Below are 14481 nucleotides of genomic sequence, written 5' to 3' on the forward strand. Positions count from 1 at the left end.
CTCCGCATCAAAAAACTTGCGACATCTAACGCGGTGCAGTTAGGCCACCCAATACAAAACTTCTTATCCCATAGTCGTGTCTGGTAGAGATCCCCTCTCTCTCCTCCTTTCTTCTCTCCCCTACTAAAGCTAGCTAACATGAACGCAATTCTAAATTCAAACTACACATATATTAGTATATAAAATTAATTAAAACCGAGACAAAACAAGATTTATAAGTTGATTTAGGGAGAAACTGAAACGCAGACAACGAAAAATTGAAACCATTGGATGTCTATTACACAAAGGTTCAGAAATGAGGCAGAGGGAGTGAGAAGGCGAGAGAAGGAGAATAAGAAAAGGGAGAACAGATAAAAATGTGGAATTTTAAACTTAGTAAGAAAACAACCTAACATTATAAAGTTTCGTTACCAGAAATTCAACAATAATATAGAAATAACGTTGGTTTTTATATAATTTTTCAGGACTATTCGAATATATACAGGATGCTTGAGAAATTCATTGTCTTTTCACGGAGGATAGCATACTCAATTTCTACTAGAACTGTAGATCCGACAAACACATCTAAGATAATGTCAACATTTAAACACACATCCTTTGTTTCCACGTGGTTCGGTTGTAAATTCGGTAGTGTTCATTAGACATAGTGATGCAAACCACATTCTAATAAACCCAGTAGCTAGCGTAGGTCATATCTTCAATTCCAGACTATTAATGCTAAGTGAACAGAAAAAGGAAGAAAGAAAGAAAAACATTTACAAGTAAAATAGCACTCATTCAATTTTATCTATCCGAAATATCCTATATTAAAAGTCCAAACCGTATCATAATGAAAAGTTACAAATATTTAAATGGAAAATTGGATGTTCCTTATAGATGTAGCAAACTTTACATGTTTCAAATTTCAACATGAATAAATCACATTGAATTATAGGATGGATACAAATTTGTGTCCAACTAGTATAAATAAAATTTTGTTTTCAAATAACCAAAGAGGTTGCAATTTTCTAGTCTTTTCCGAAGACTTATCTGTTCCAAACATCCAGCATCACTTTCATCTCTTGCGGATATAACGTGGTAATTTGGACAAATAGAATGAACACGCTAGAGCTCAAACGGATCATAATGTAAGTCGAATGGCGTTAGTTAGCTTATGGACCACCACTTGGTCGAAGATTCAAAGCCGTAATGACTCGGTAATTCGACTGAGACTCGGTAACCCAGATGATAAAAAAGATATTTTGCTTATTCCCTTGCGTTTAAACAGTATTTCTTTCAGAGATGACCAGGACTCGAGGTGTTATCCTCAGAGCACAAAAACTCGACTGTAAAGTTGCCAGTTAATTACATTTTCAAGACCAGTTCTATCGGTCTCTTGTTCCGATTTAACTTTGGAACATCCACACGCAAATGAAGTGCGTGTGTGCAAGAAAGAGAGGAGGGAGAAGTGAAAGATGCAAAGACAGGACCTGGAAACGTCGAGAGAGAGAGAGAGACAGAGAAAGAGACGAATTTCACTTTGATGGAGGAATATATGGAAGGGGGAGGACGAGGAGATATATAAAAATCAATACAAATAAAAATAAATGTAACTATATTAATGAGTTAATAAGTCTTGAACCACCGGATAGATCTGCATCAAATTTTCAACATGAATGAAGTTCGAGCCTAAAGTGGTTTTCATCATATCACTGTGACGGTAAAACTTAGGGCAGGGGAAAGATATAAAAATAAATAAAACTTATAACTCTTCAAACGGCCTATCTTGATCAAATTTTTAACATAGATGAGGTTCGGGCCTGATTTTTTTTAAAAAAAATTCATTTTGACGCTAGCACTTGGAAAAGAGTATGTCTTGAACCACCGTACGAATCTCGATAAAATTTTCAACCGACATGGAGCTCGAGCCGGAGATGGTTTTCCTCATATCATTTCGATGGTGTAACTAAAGGAAGAGGGAAGGATAGCAATACTTAAAAGAGAACGAAAAACGACTGACATTAGTATCAAATCTATAATTTTTAAAGTCGCTGAAATGAACAGTGACACATCTGATGCCGTTTAAATCCAAATTCAGCCCGCAAGATGGAGGAGGGGCAGACATAAAAATAATCAAAATAAACAATATCATTGTCGAATTCATAGGTTTCCGGGTGGCTGAGATGAACAATGACACAGAAGATGCCCTGCTCCGCAACGTGGGAAATATAAAACTCATCGAAAATGACCGACATCAAGGAGCGCTTTAGTAATAGAAAAAGGGACTGAATAACGGAGCATCACATTTTCTTCTCAATTTAGCCAAGCAAAGCGGCCAATCGATGCTAGTAATAATAATAATTATTATTATTATTATTATTATTATTATTATTATTATTATTATTCGTGTACTTTTGAACTTGCAGGGCCAAATTAATTCATAATATGTTTTTATTTCTGTAATTTTTACTGGATTGTATGTTGTTTCCTTTACTAGTGGGCACTAATTTCTCTCTAGGTCATCGAATAAATTAATTTTGTTGTGCACTTAGGTGCAAATAACCTTACAGGAAGAAGCTTTGATAGTTTCAAAGATCAAGCCTAAGTAACTAATATTTGGGTTCTAGTTTCAGCCGGCATAATAGTGTAGCGGTAACGTAATGGAGTTACGATTAATAAGGCTGTCAGGCATAGGTTCAAATCCTGTTCACACCCAACTTGCATTTCTTACAAAGTGATAGTGAAGAATCGATTTCTCATATTAGACGTGCAATGCTTAAGAATATGGAAGTAAACACCTTTATCATGATAGAGACGATTTGCGAATGTTGTTTGGGAAAGGGCAAGGGATTTACCAGACATTCGAAACACTTCATTGATCTGCAGTAAACAATTTTTGTGTTATCGTTTTCAGAAAGAAATATTACAGTATTTTTTGGACAAAGTATGGGTAAAGCAATCGGTGGTGTAGTGGTAAAGTTCCAGACTTCCAAGCGGAAAATCTGGGTCCCATAACCCGTCAAGTAGTATAACTTTTTCGCATAAAATAATGGCTGCAAACAGAGATTTATCATCTGTTGGAGAACTTACAAAGCATCACTGACGAGAGTATGAGTATGAGTAGGGCGAGTAATGGGGACGTCAGCAACGCGGCTATATGTCCCCGTCTGGATTAAAAACGTTGTTCAAGACTGCATATTAAAAAGAAAACAAACTAAAATGAATAGAGTTCAAATCAACGAAAGCGCTGCTCAATGAAAAGGGAAAAGGAAAAACACGCACAGGTAGAAGATAAAAGAATAAATAAGCTAAAATATATAACGATAACAATATACAGAAAAAAATAGATAAAAGATGAGAGAAAATATAAATATTTAGCAGCAATAAAACAAGCACAACAGACTAAAACAGCTCAGAGAACGTGAGCAACTCCACAATCAGAAACAAACTTAACTACTCGGCTAACAACGTCACGATCATCCGCCAAAGCATGGGTAAGGACACAAGGCAGTCCGTAACGTTCTCTGAGATCTGGGTATTCAGGACATTCAACAAGAATGTGCTGAATACTTTGGGGAACAATATTCTCCTCACAATATGGACGGTCTAATCCACGCAACTAATAATTATGCGTCAGATGAGAGTGTCCGATACGCAGACGCGCAAGGAGCACTTCATCTCGACGACAAGAGGAAAAAGATGTATGCCACGTTCCTAGGATCTGCTTAACTGCTTGAAGTTTATTCCCAATTGCTTGGTCCTAATGCGCTTGCCAGTGAGAGCGCATCAAGCTGGAAAAATGACGACAAAGATCTGAGCAGAGAAGGGTTTGCTCCAGTGCAACGCCAGTCAAGGCGGCAGTCTTGGCAGCTGTGTAAGCCAGCTGGGTAGATACCGAAATGCCCATAGCATGTAATGGTCAGAGGACATTGCTGACTAAATTAAACATTAACAACTTTGCTTTCCAGTTAACATTAATTCACTTCACATTGGTAGCTACATAAAATAGAAATTTCTTTTTATTCCACGCATGCAAGCGCTTGTAATAAAACAACTAAATAATGTAAATGTATCTTTCTGTGGATAATACCTTAACTGTATAACTAGAGGCGTATCCAGTTCGAATATTGGGCGGGGGCAATCGTTCGAGCTCAAAACACGGTAATAATATATCGCAAAAAGGAAAAACAAAAAACGAAAAAGGCAAACAATTTTGGAAAAGGGAGTGGACTCTTCTGTAGAATTAACTTGTTTAAACGTTGATACTGATGGATTACAAATAATAATAATAATAATAATAATAATAATAATAATAATAATAATAATAATAATAAATAACAGTAGTAATTGTAGTAGAAGAATAAGAATAATACGAATTCTTTTTGAATCAAGGACTTTTAATTTCTATTCATACGGTAGTTACATCACTTTCTTCTTTTCCTTGCCATTTTCAACTGCACTTGCATGTAAAATACCAGAACCATTACGTCTATTGACTTTCTGTACTATCAAGCTGGACTTTCTGAAACAGGAATATTGACAAACACTTGCGGACAAATGGGTTTATAGCTTACTGTTTACCAATTGTTAACAAGAAGCAGAAATCGGTTTTGAGAAGGAACGGATAGCTCAAAATATTGCATCTTAAAAAGAAAGAAGAGAAACGGCCATCTGCATTTTCGAAAGTGGACATTTTCTGAGCAAGAACGCCAATGCAAGTAATTTCTGCAATGTTAAATCAACGAAGACTCACTTATTTTATGTTTTATTTTAAATTATAATACAAAGTTCAAAAAATCATGAGCTACAACTTTGCAATGGGTTTTATTTTCTTTTTTTTTTTTAAAAAAAATCGCCCCCTTGGATCCGCCCCTGTATGTAACAAAATAATATTGGAAGGTTAAAACCTTATGTGTTTGTTTTACAAAATTAGATTTCGAGGTTTTTTTAGGGAACATGCTCTTTGAGTACGGTACTAAAAGTGACTTAAATTGAAAAACAACTCAAAATTGGAGTTAGTTTTACATTTCGATATACCATGTGATCAGAGGTGGAATTTGCCCGCTTTCTCCCGTGTATACCCCCTTGTATACGTTCATCTAAGGGCAATTATTCACTATCATAAATGTAATTTAACAACACACGATTTTTGAGTAAAGAAAACGTTATTTATTTATTTTTGGTCGCAATAATCTCTTAAATCGACTAACTTTGGCATACAAGGAGCTTCCAATTCCTAAAGTGGGCGCTAGAGATATGAGTCCACATATTTGAAAGGGATGTGACTCGAAAATGGAGAAAGCACAAAACCCGGGATTTTGGGAGAAAATTTAACATAGAAAAGACTTTTAGTTTCTAGACTGGGGACCTGCATATCTTCAGCCACCAAATTCATTTTACCTGTAACTTCACATCGGTGAGAGGAAAAAATTTGGGGGTTTCGACACAAAACGGCACAAAGCTAGCACACACTAGCGTAGGAAGCGTGACTCAATTTCTAAAGTGTGGGCTGCATGTCTTTAGTCCCCAAATTTATTCTAGCTGTAACTTAAGAACGGTGAGAGCACAAAATTAGGACAATATTTTCAATTTCTAAAGTGGTGGGTGGAAACATGGGTCTTCTCATGTTTGATAGGGGGATAACTCAAGGATGGTAAAAACACAAAACTCTGGGTTTTCAGTACAAAACTTTGGCATAGAAAAGACTTTCAATTTCTAAAGTGGGTTGCTGCATGTCTCCAGCTGCCTTAAATTTATGCAATACATTTGTTGTCTTGTTCTCATTATTACTATTATTTTTACTTATCATACTGCTCATATTAATTAGTAAGAATAATAATAATACTATTAACAATAATAATAATCATAGAAAGCCATTTTTGCGTTGTGGTTTCAGCGTGCCCCTTTTCTCCACCGGGTAAACGTGTTCATTTGGAACTTACCATCGGTGTACCAAGGAGTTGGATAGCTTTCCTTGTTAGAGAGAAAGAGAAGCGAAATGCATCGCACTTGTTATGAAAGAAGAGAAGACCCAGCTGGTTCCTCAAATAAATTATTTATTTCGTTCTGCTTCAAAGATAAGGTTATGAAATTTGAGGAGAATGCCTATATTTTCCAAATGGTATTGTACTTTAACCTTTAACCTGATCGGTTCCCGCCATATATTATTTTTATTTATTATTTAATTTTAATATAATTTTGACTCACAGTGATATATTTATTCTCTGTTACTCTGTATCCATTAGCCGGATAGTATGATATTTTTCCAAGTAATGAAATACGTGGTACCAAATCAACTACTGGTGATAACTTGTAACACTTGAGTTTTAACACTCGACGTATTGTGGAATATAGAATGATGCATATCTGCAAATATACATGAAAAATCTCCGATACTAAACTTAAGATACACCTAGGTAGAATCTTTCTTAACACTAGGAACATCATAATCTTGCTTATACTAGAAGCATTAAAAGGGTCATTTTGATTCCTACTTAAAAATACACACATTAAACAGTACTACTCTTTACTTTTATTGTTGGGTTTTTATTAATTACAAATTCAAATTCCATTATTTTCTTCCTTTATTTTACATTTGTTATTGTTCTTAGTGAATAACTATAATATTGTAAGTTTCTTAATCTATAAACTTACTTAAATGAAGTTACATAATGTCGCAAATATAATTAACACTACTTTTTTTTACTGTACAATTTCTAAGTTTCACTTCAAACAACATACTCAATGGGAATTAAAATATAATAACAAATGAATTAGAGCATAAAGTTCTTTACAAATAGGCATGTTTTACCTTTATAAAGTTCACAAATACACACATTTTGAACAAACAACATACTTTTTTGCTATCTTTGTGCAGGATCCACAGACGTGCCTCTTACGGTGGAAACATTGATCTTATGTCTCGTTTCCATTGCATTCAGCAACTTGACAACTCTTCCGCTTGTATGTTTGAGGCAATTGAGGTACACACTGTTTATTACGATTACAGTCCTCCTTTAGTGTCTTCACTTCCGAACACAGTTCCTCTCCTGATGCCAAAAGGAATTGATGGCGAGTGATCTTTTCCACGTTATCAGTTTGTAGAGGACGAAAGCATTTATAGCTGTTAAGCCAAGGATGTTATAGAAAATATGTACCGGTTATCTTCTACTCGCAGCTTTCACGGAGTAGTTTCGTGCCAGCTTGTCGATTACATCAACTCCAACCTTTTGTTCATTGTAAAATAAAATTGTTTCATTTTTTTCTTTTTATGGCTAATGTCGATGTCAACATGAGAGTGAAGGCTGCTCAAAACAAGGACATTTTGTTCTTGCAGTAATACGCCGTGAACGTGATATCATCTTCAGTTTTCAGTACAGTTGTACTGTATAAATGCTTTTCCTCGATTATTTTTTTTATTTTTTTTTTACTGAACGTGGAACTTCTCTCCTGCAGTTACGAATAATTCCTACCAAACTTATATTTTTCTTGAGGTCACGAGCGAGGCCTAGGAATGTGAAAATGTCACATGTGACATTCAATCCGGACATTCAATATGTGAGTATCATAATGTTTGAAATTGTCAAAAATCCGCATTGTAGGCATGAGGGTCAAAATGTCCCCTATGAGGCTTCTAGGTAAAATGTAAAAAATGTGCTATATATAAATATTACTAAGTGTCAAAATATGATTAAATCAGAGTGTTGGTAGTGTGATAAAAAGTTGTGGCCATTTTTTCATAACTTTAGAAATTATAAGGTAGCGTGGTTTTGGTACAGCTTGAATTTTGTTAACGAGTTTGGGCAACTAAATACAGTGGAGAGGATCAAGTGATATTCCTCTTGAATATCCAAAATTTCCCACTCTTCCCAAACTACCAATATTTTATATATTTTCTGAATTCAGATTGACGACTTAATATACAGGCTACCAGTCCCCCATAATCATACATATTATATGTATGTTAAAATGTATGATTACGTATTAACCACTCATAGGGTGGGGGTGTCACGCCAGCCGAAGGCGCTCCTTGTTGCCGGCTTAGTAATATTTGCTTTATACTAATTGCTATACATTATAGAATACATCGAGCAGAGGAATTGTTCTATGCGGAGAACGTTGTCTTTTTTATTCTTTGTGTTTAAAAATTAGAATGGTTATCATCTTCAATATATAATTTCTTTTCTTATTTCCTATTGCAAATCTTGCTTTCTCTCTCACGCCTTGACTCCACATTAGAGAATTTCTCTGCTCGGTGTATTCCATAATGTATAGCAATTAGTACAATTAACTGACTGTTGTCTGTATTTCCTTTTACGGAGTATAGCAACCAATGAAAATTTATCTAATTACTGTGGCAGAACGCATATATTTTGTTATCTATTTTATTTAATTTTCTATTTTGACTTCATCATTCAATGTACGAGTACAATTCAGATATAAATTATTAAATTATTTTCAGCAAACCAATTAAGAAAGAACTGAATAACAAAACAGTTACATGAACGCATGACTTGCAGACAGCTTATGAAACGATTATATAACGTTGGCATTAAGGAAATTACAATTTAGCAAATTATTCTAATTGTTAAAAATGAGAACAAAATCTAAATTATTTATTACTGGAAAGAATTAAAGAAATTCAATGTAATGAATTTTATAGAATGTTTGTTAACACTGACACAATTTCCGGTATATAACATTTTACCTAAATGTTATATATCACTGCAAAGAATAATATGAATAATTTCTACCTAACCTAACAGTTTTCCAATATTTGCTATTTTGAAGATACCAGAAGGACATGAGTAAAATATTAGCAGTAATTTTAAGACAATGGAATTTGAGTAAGCTTCGTTGTAGCAAATACTGAAAAGTAGTTCAATTGGGTACAAATCATGCATCTCAGAACTTTACACCGATAAGAAAATGAAATCTTGCCTGTGAGGAAATTAATTAGTGATTCGACTCGTTCGATTAAAATGTACCATCTGGTCATTCAATATAATTAAACACTCAAAGGCGCTCGTTGTAGCTGGATTAGTAATATTTGGTTATACTAATTGCTATACATTATAAAATACATTAGGCAGCGGAACTGCCCTATATGGAGAACGTTGTCTTTTTAAATTCCTGGTCATTTAAAATTAGAATGGTTATCAAGTTACCATCTACTACAAAATTTGTTTTATTCCGCATACATTGACTCCACATTGAACAATCCATCTGCTCGGCGCATTCTATAATGTTTACAGTTTGTATACCACAACTGCTCTACACTAAATTAATTTTGTGAAAGAAAGGAGAAAGGAAAACTGTGCTTATTTTATAAAAGTTTATTGAAATCTATAGATATTTCTCTTTTTCTACAAATACTTATATTGTTCATTTATGTTTTCACACGAACATAAAAATATAAACAAGTTATGCAGAAAACCTTGTAGTTATAAAGATTTTCAAGTTATAAAACTAATCTATAAATTATATACTAAAAAAAACGAATTAAAGAAATATTAGAAAGTTGCAAAATATTAACACATTAAATAACGTAACTGTGCTCTTAACATTACTACAGAGGGAACAACGAAATAATCGTTTTCCCCCCAATTAGATCCTGCAACTCTATTGCCAGTGTTTACACCCAAGAATGGCGAAAAATTGTTTGAAAAAGGAAACTTTATAGCACAATTTGAAGATGTTCCCTCCATTATTTCCCTCTTGTATGCAGTACGTGGACAAAGTACGTGGACAAGTCTGTTTAAGTAGCTTTAAAACGAGGTATAATACTTAACGTAAAACCAACAACAGGATGTTTTATAAGCTTTCACATGGAACTTAAGAAGTGCAAGCGGCAAAACCTTACTTACAACCCTATCTCCGAAACGAAGGGAATTAGACCCTATGTTCATATAGGCATTTTGGCTTAGAATGACCTCCACTATCACCTCCCAAACTCTTTGCATTTCCTCACCGGACACCCTGAATATATAATAAAAAAATAAAAAACTAAATAAATTAGCAATTCTTGCTTTTTAAACTCTGATGATTTCTGTGGCACTCGGGAGCAGTGTTCGATGCAGTAGAGCAGTGTTCCAGAAACTAAATATTTGCCCAAATTGTCTTACTCATTATCTTTGACCATGGAGAAAATCCAACTGTTAAACTTTTGATTTTTAATTTAAGTATAAAAGTAAAGAACGTTAATCTGTTAAGTATGTTTGACATATATATATGTAGACAGATAGATAGATAGATATAGATATATAGTTTATTTTCAGATAGTTAAGTTTCTGTGATGCTCGATGGTAGTTCCGCTTAGCTGCTTCGCCTCTGCTAAAAATATTGTGCTTCTGGATACACTACAAAATTCGTTTTCTGGATGGTGACGGTATCTGTGTGAATCTCAGATTGTTTCGCGTGGAGGGATTAAAGCTAATTATCCGAAATTTATGGATGAAAATGCAAAATTGTACTCAGTCTGTGATATCAAGTCATCAAATGTAAGCAATTGGCTATTTTCTCCATTCATTGATCGAGGGGAAGCTAATAGACAGTATATACAAACATTTCTTTTTTTTTACAAACTGTTTCAATAATAGCTTTTTATGTATCTCCTGGTTTGCTCTTATGTATTATGAACACGACGTTGAAATTGAAGGAATAGCTCCTGGGGACCCGAAAAATTATTCTTTAATAAGGTTTTTATATCCTCGTTTTGGGATTTCACGAAAATTTGTAAACTAATACTGTAGTAAGCTCTCTTAGTGTCACAAAGAAGGATCTGTATCTTGCGTTCCAGGATAAAGGAACTTGTATCTAGTTGCTTAGTGTCAAAGTATATTACCTTAAACCTATCCAGAAGTAATAAGTCAATTTCACACGTTCTCCAACAACCCCAAAAGGCCCAGACGTTGCATCTCTCGTACCTGTCGAAATTAGATCACCAATTAATGAAATTGCAGAACAGCTGGTGTGGAGATCTTTATATGACGATGACAAAGTAACTTATATTGCTGGAGCATCTTTTACTGTAGTGGTGCTTTTCGCCGTATTTGTGTTGAATGTTTCTTCGCTACGACGCAAGGGTAACAACATTGGTTTATTTGCATCTTCTGTGTAATATAGTGAATATTTGTTAATTATTTTTCTGTGTTCTATTAGGACACTTGTTTGTTATTTTATAAAAGACAATCTGGCATTTCACCTCACTTCCCTGGGTGGTCATGAATCATTAAATAAATATTTACGGTTGGGTTGCTTCTAACTTAGTCAGGTCGAGTGACCAGAGAGTGTTACAAACAAAAGTTTAGTTGTAACACTCGAAGACGCCGTTTATTTTACTCTACATACTTGCATAAAACCTAAATTGCATATAGGACAATTGCGCAAACGACAATTCTTTCTCGATCGAATCTCATACTAAATTTTTCACCTCACCTACAAGAAATGTTCTATTATGTTCAACCACATAACCCTTAACTTGAGCTCAAGTTAACTCACTTGGGTTAAAATTACAACAACCCTGTAAAGTGTCGAATCCTACACCTAGTTCTTGGCCCTGTTCATTATCTTTATTTGAATTGTCGAAGGTTAACGACCCCGAGCAACAACCCGGTGAGGTGTTGAATCCTAGACCTAGTTGTTGCCCTGGTCCAATTTTAGTTCTCGTTTTCTTTCTAAGATCTACTGTCTCGAACTCTTCAAGAGTATATATTATGGCTTCCTTGATTCGATCCGTCAGCTAGCACCCCTGACAGACGTTGGCTGGAACAGTTGTTTCCTCTTTACATTCTTGTTTTGCAGTAATAAAAGCTAATATAAATCTACAATAGCAGATGATAATAAATAAATACTTGACATGAATAAATGAAAGTACTTGTTTAATATCATGCAATTACTTGAAACCACGATCATGAACTTCGGCGGTGCGTTGCTCCATGCCACTTGCCCTCTCTAACGCCAGTAGCGTTTATCGTCTGTCTTCATCCAGGAGCAGCTCGATGACGGCACGTGAATTATTAGATTTAATAGATTAAATCGTAAAAATTCTATGCACTTTTCTCTCTAAGTCCTTGTTTAATATAATGTAATGACTTGAAAGTGCCATTTAAAGCTCTATTGTTTATAAGAATTAGTGCAGTCTTTTCTCCTCTGAATCGAATATTATAAATATTATTCGACAACACACACTACAGCACACAAACATACTTAGCACAAAAGCATGACTGAACAACTATACAAAAAAGTTTCTTTTCATTCGTTACCTTTTTGTTTTTCTTCCTTCCTCTTCCGTGCCAGTCACTACTGGTCCGAATTGGCCAAATTGTCTTACTCTTTATATTTGGCCATGGAGGAAATCCAACTGTTAAACATTTGATCTTTAATGGATGGTCACGGTATCCGTATGATCTCAGGTTGTTGCGTGTGGATGGATTAAAGCTGATTATCCGAAAATTATGGCTAAAGAGAATACGTGATTATACTCAGTTATACTCATGTTCTAAGATACGAAGTGACTTTTCCCTCCTTAATTGTTGGATGATATTTAATGCTCTGCGTAAGCTATTTTCGTAATGTCCCCTCTTCATTCTTTTGCAGTAACTTACAATCTGTCCTTTCACCTCACTTCGCCGGCTGGTCATGAATAATTAAATAAATATTTACGGTTGGGTTCCTTCTATCTTAGTCAGGCAGGTCAAGTCGAGTGTCCAGAGAGTGATACAAATGAACTATTACAATGTAATATTTAGTTCTAAGACTCGGAGACGCCGTTTATTTTATTCCAGAAATCTCGACAATTTAAAATGTACTCTTTACGTCGTTTATATTTCATTGTGTTTACATGTATTGTGCCACTTATTTATTTCTGTCTATGAATAGAAACCAAAATTGCATATACGAAAATTGTGATGTCGGAAAGGTCTGCGCAGTAAAGTTATCAATGCGAGTATCCTAAGAGGCTCAAGAGAATGCCTGATTATACTCAGTCTCTCATATGAAATCGAAACATGTGACCAACTGGATTTTCTCTCCATTCATTGAGCGAGGCGAAGCTAATAGACGATGTTGCTTTTTCAGAACTGTTATGTAAATTCCCGTTTTGCTCTTAGAGAAATATATATATATATATATATATATATATATATATGACGAATATGTTCTTCTAAGATATGAAGTGAGGTTTCCCTCCTTAATTGTTGGATGATATTTGATGCTCTGCGTAAGCTATTTTCGTAATGTCCCCTCTTCATTCTTTTGCAATAACTTACAATCTGTCCTTTCCCATCATTTCGCCGGGTGGTCATGAATAATTAAATAAATATTTACGGTTGGGTTCCTTCTATCTTAGTCAGGCAGGTCAAGTCGAGTGACCAGAGAGCGATACAAATGAACTATTACAATGTAATATTTAGTTCTAAGACTCGGAGACGCCGTTTATTTTATTCTAAAAATCTCGGCTATTTAAAATGTACTCTTTATAACGCAAGTCGTTTATATTTCATTATGTTTACATGTATTGTGTACATGTAAATACAATTGTACACTCCGCATCAAAAAAATGCGACATCTAATGCGGTGCAGCTAGGCCACCCAATACACAACTTCTTATCCCATAATCGTGTCTGGTAAAGAGACCCCTCTCTCTCCTCCTTTCTTCTCTCCCCTACTAAAACTAGCTAACAACATGAACGCAATTCTAATTTCAAACTACACATGTATTAGTATCGATAAAACGAAATAACAAAACCGAGACGAAACAAGATTCATAAGTTGATTTAGGGAGAAACTGAAACACACACAATGAAAAATTGAAATCATTGGATGTCTATTACACAGAGGTTCAGAAATGAGGGGGATGGAGAGGGAGAGAGAAGTCACGGGAAGAAAAAAAAGAAAAGCGAGAACAGATAAAAATCTGGAATTTTAAACTTAGTAAGAAAACAACCTAACATTATAAAGTTCCGTTACCAGAAATTCAACAATAATATAGAAATAACGTTTGTTTTTATATATTTTTCAGGACTTTTCGAATATATACAGGATGCTTAAAACATTCATTGTCTTTTCATGAATAATAGCATACTCAATTTCCAGCAGAACTGTAGATCCCACAGACATATCTAAGAAAATGCCAAAATTTAAACACACATGCTTTGTTTCCGCGTGGTTCGGTTGTAATTTCGGTAGTGTTCATTGGACATACTGATGCAAACCACATTATAATAAACCCAGTAGCTCGCGTAGGTCATATCTTCCATTGCAGACTACTAATGCTAAGTGAACAAAAAAAGAAAAAACAAAAAGAAAAAGGAAGAAAGAAAGATAAAATTGAATGAGTGCTATTTTACTTGTAAATTTTTATCCGAAATATCCTATATTAAAAGTCCAAACCGTATCATAATGAAAAGTTACAAATTTTCAAATGGAAGATTGAATGTTCCTTATAGATGTAGCAAACTTTGCATGTTTCAAATTTCAACATGAATAAATCACATTGAATTA

This window comes from Thermobia domestica, chromosome 7 (assembly GCF_964235325.1).
Source record: "Thermobia domestica chromosome 7, izTheDome1.hap1.1, whole genome shotgun sequence".
Lineage (NCBI taxonomy): Eukaryota > Metazoa > Arthropoda > Insecta > Zygentoma > Lepismatidae > Thermobia > Thermobia domestica.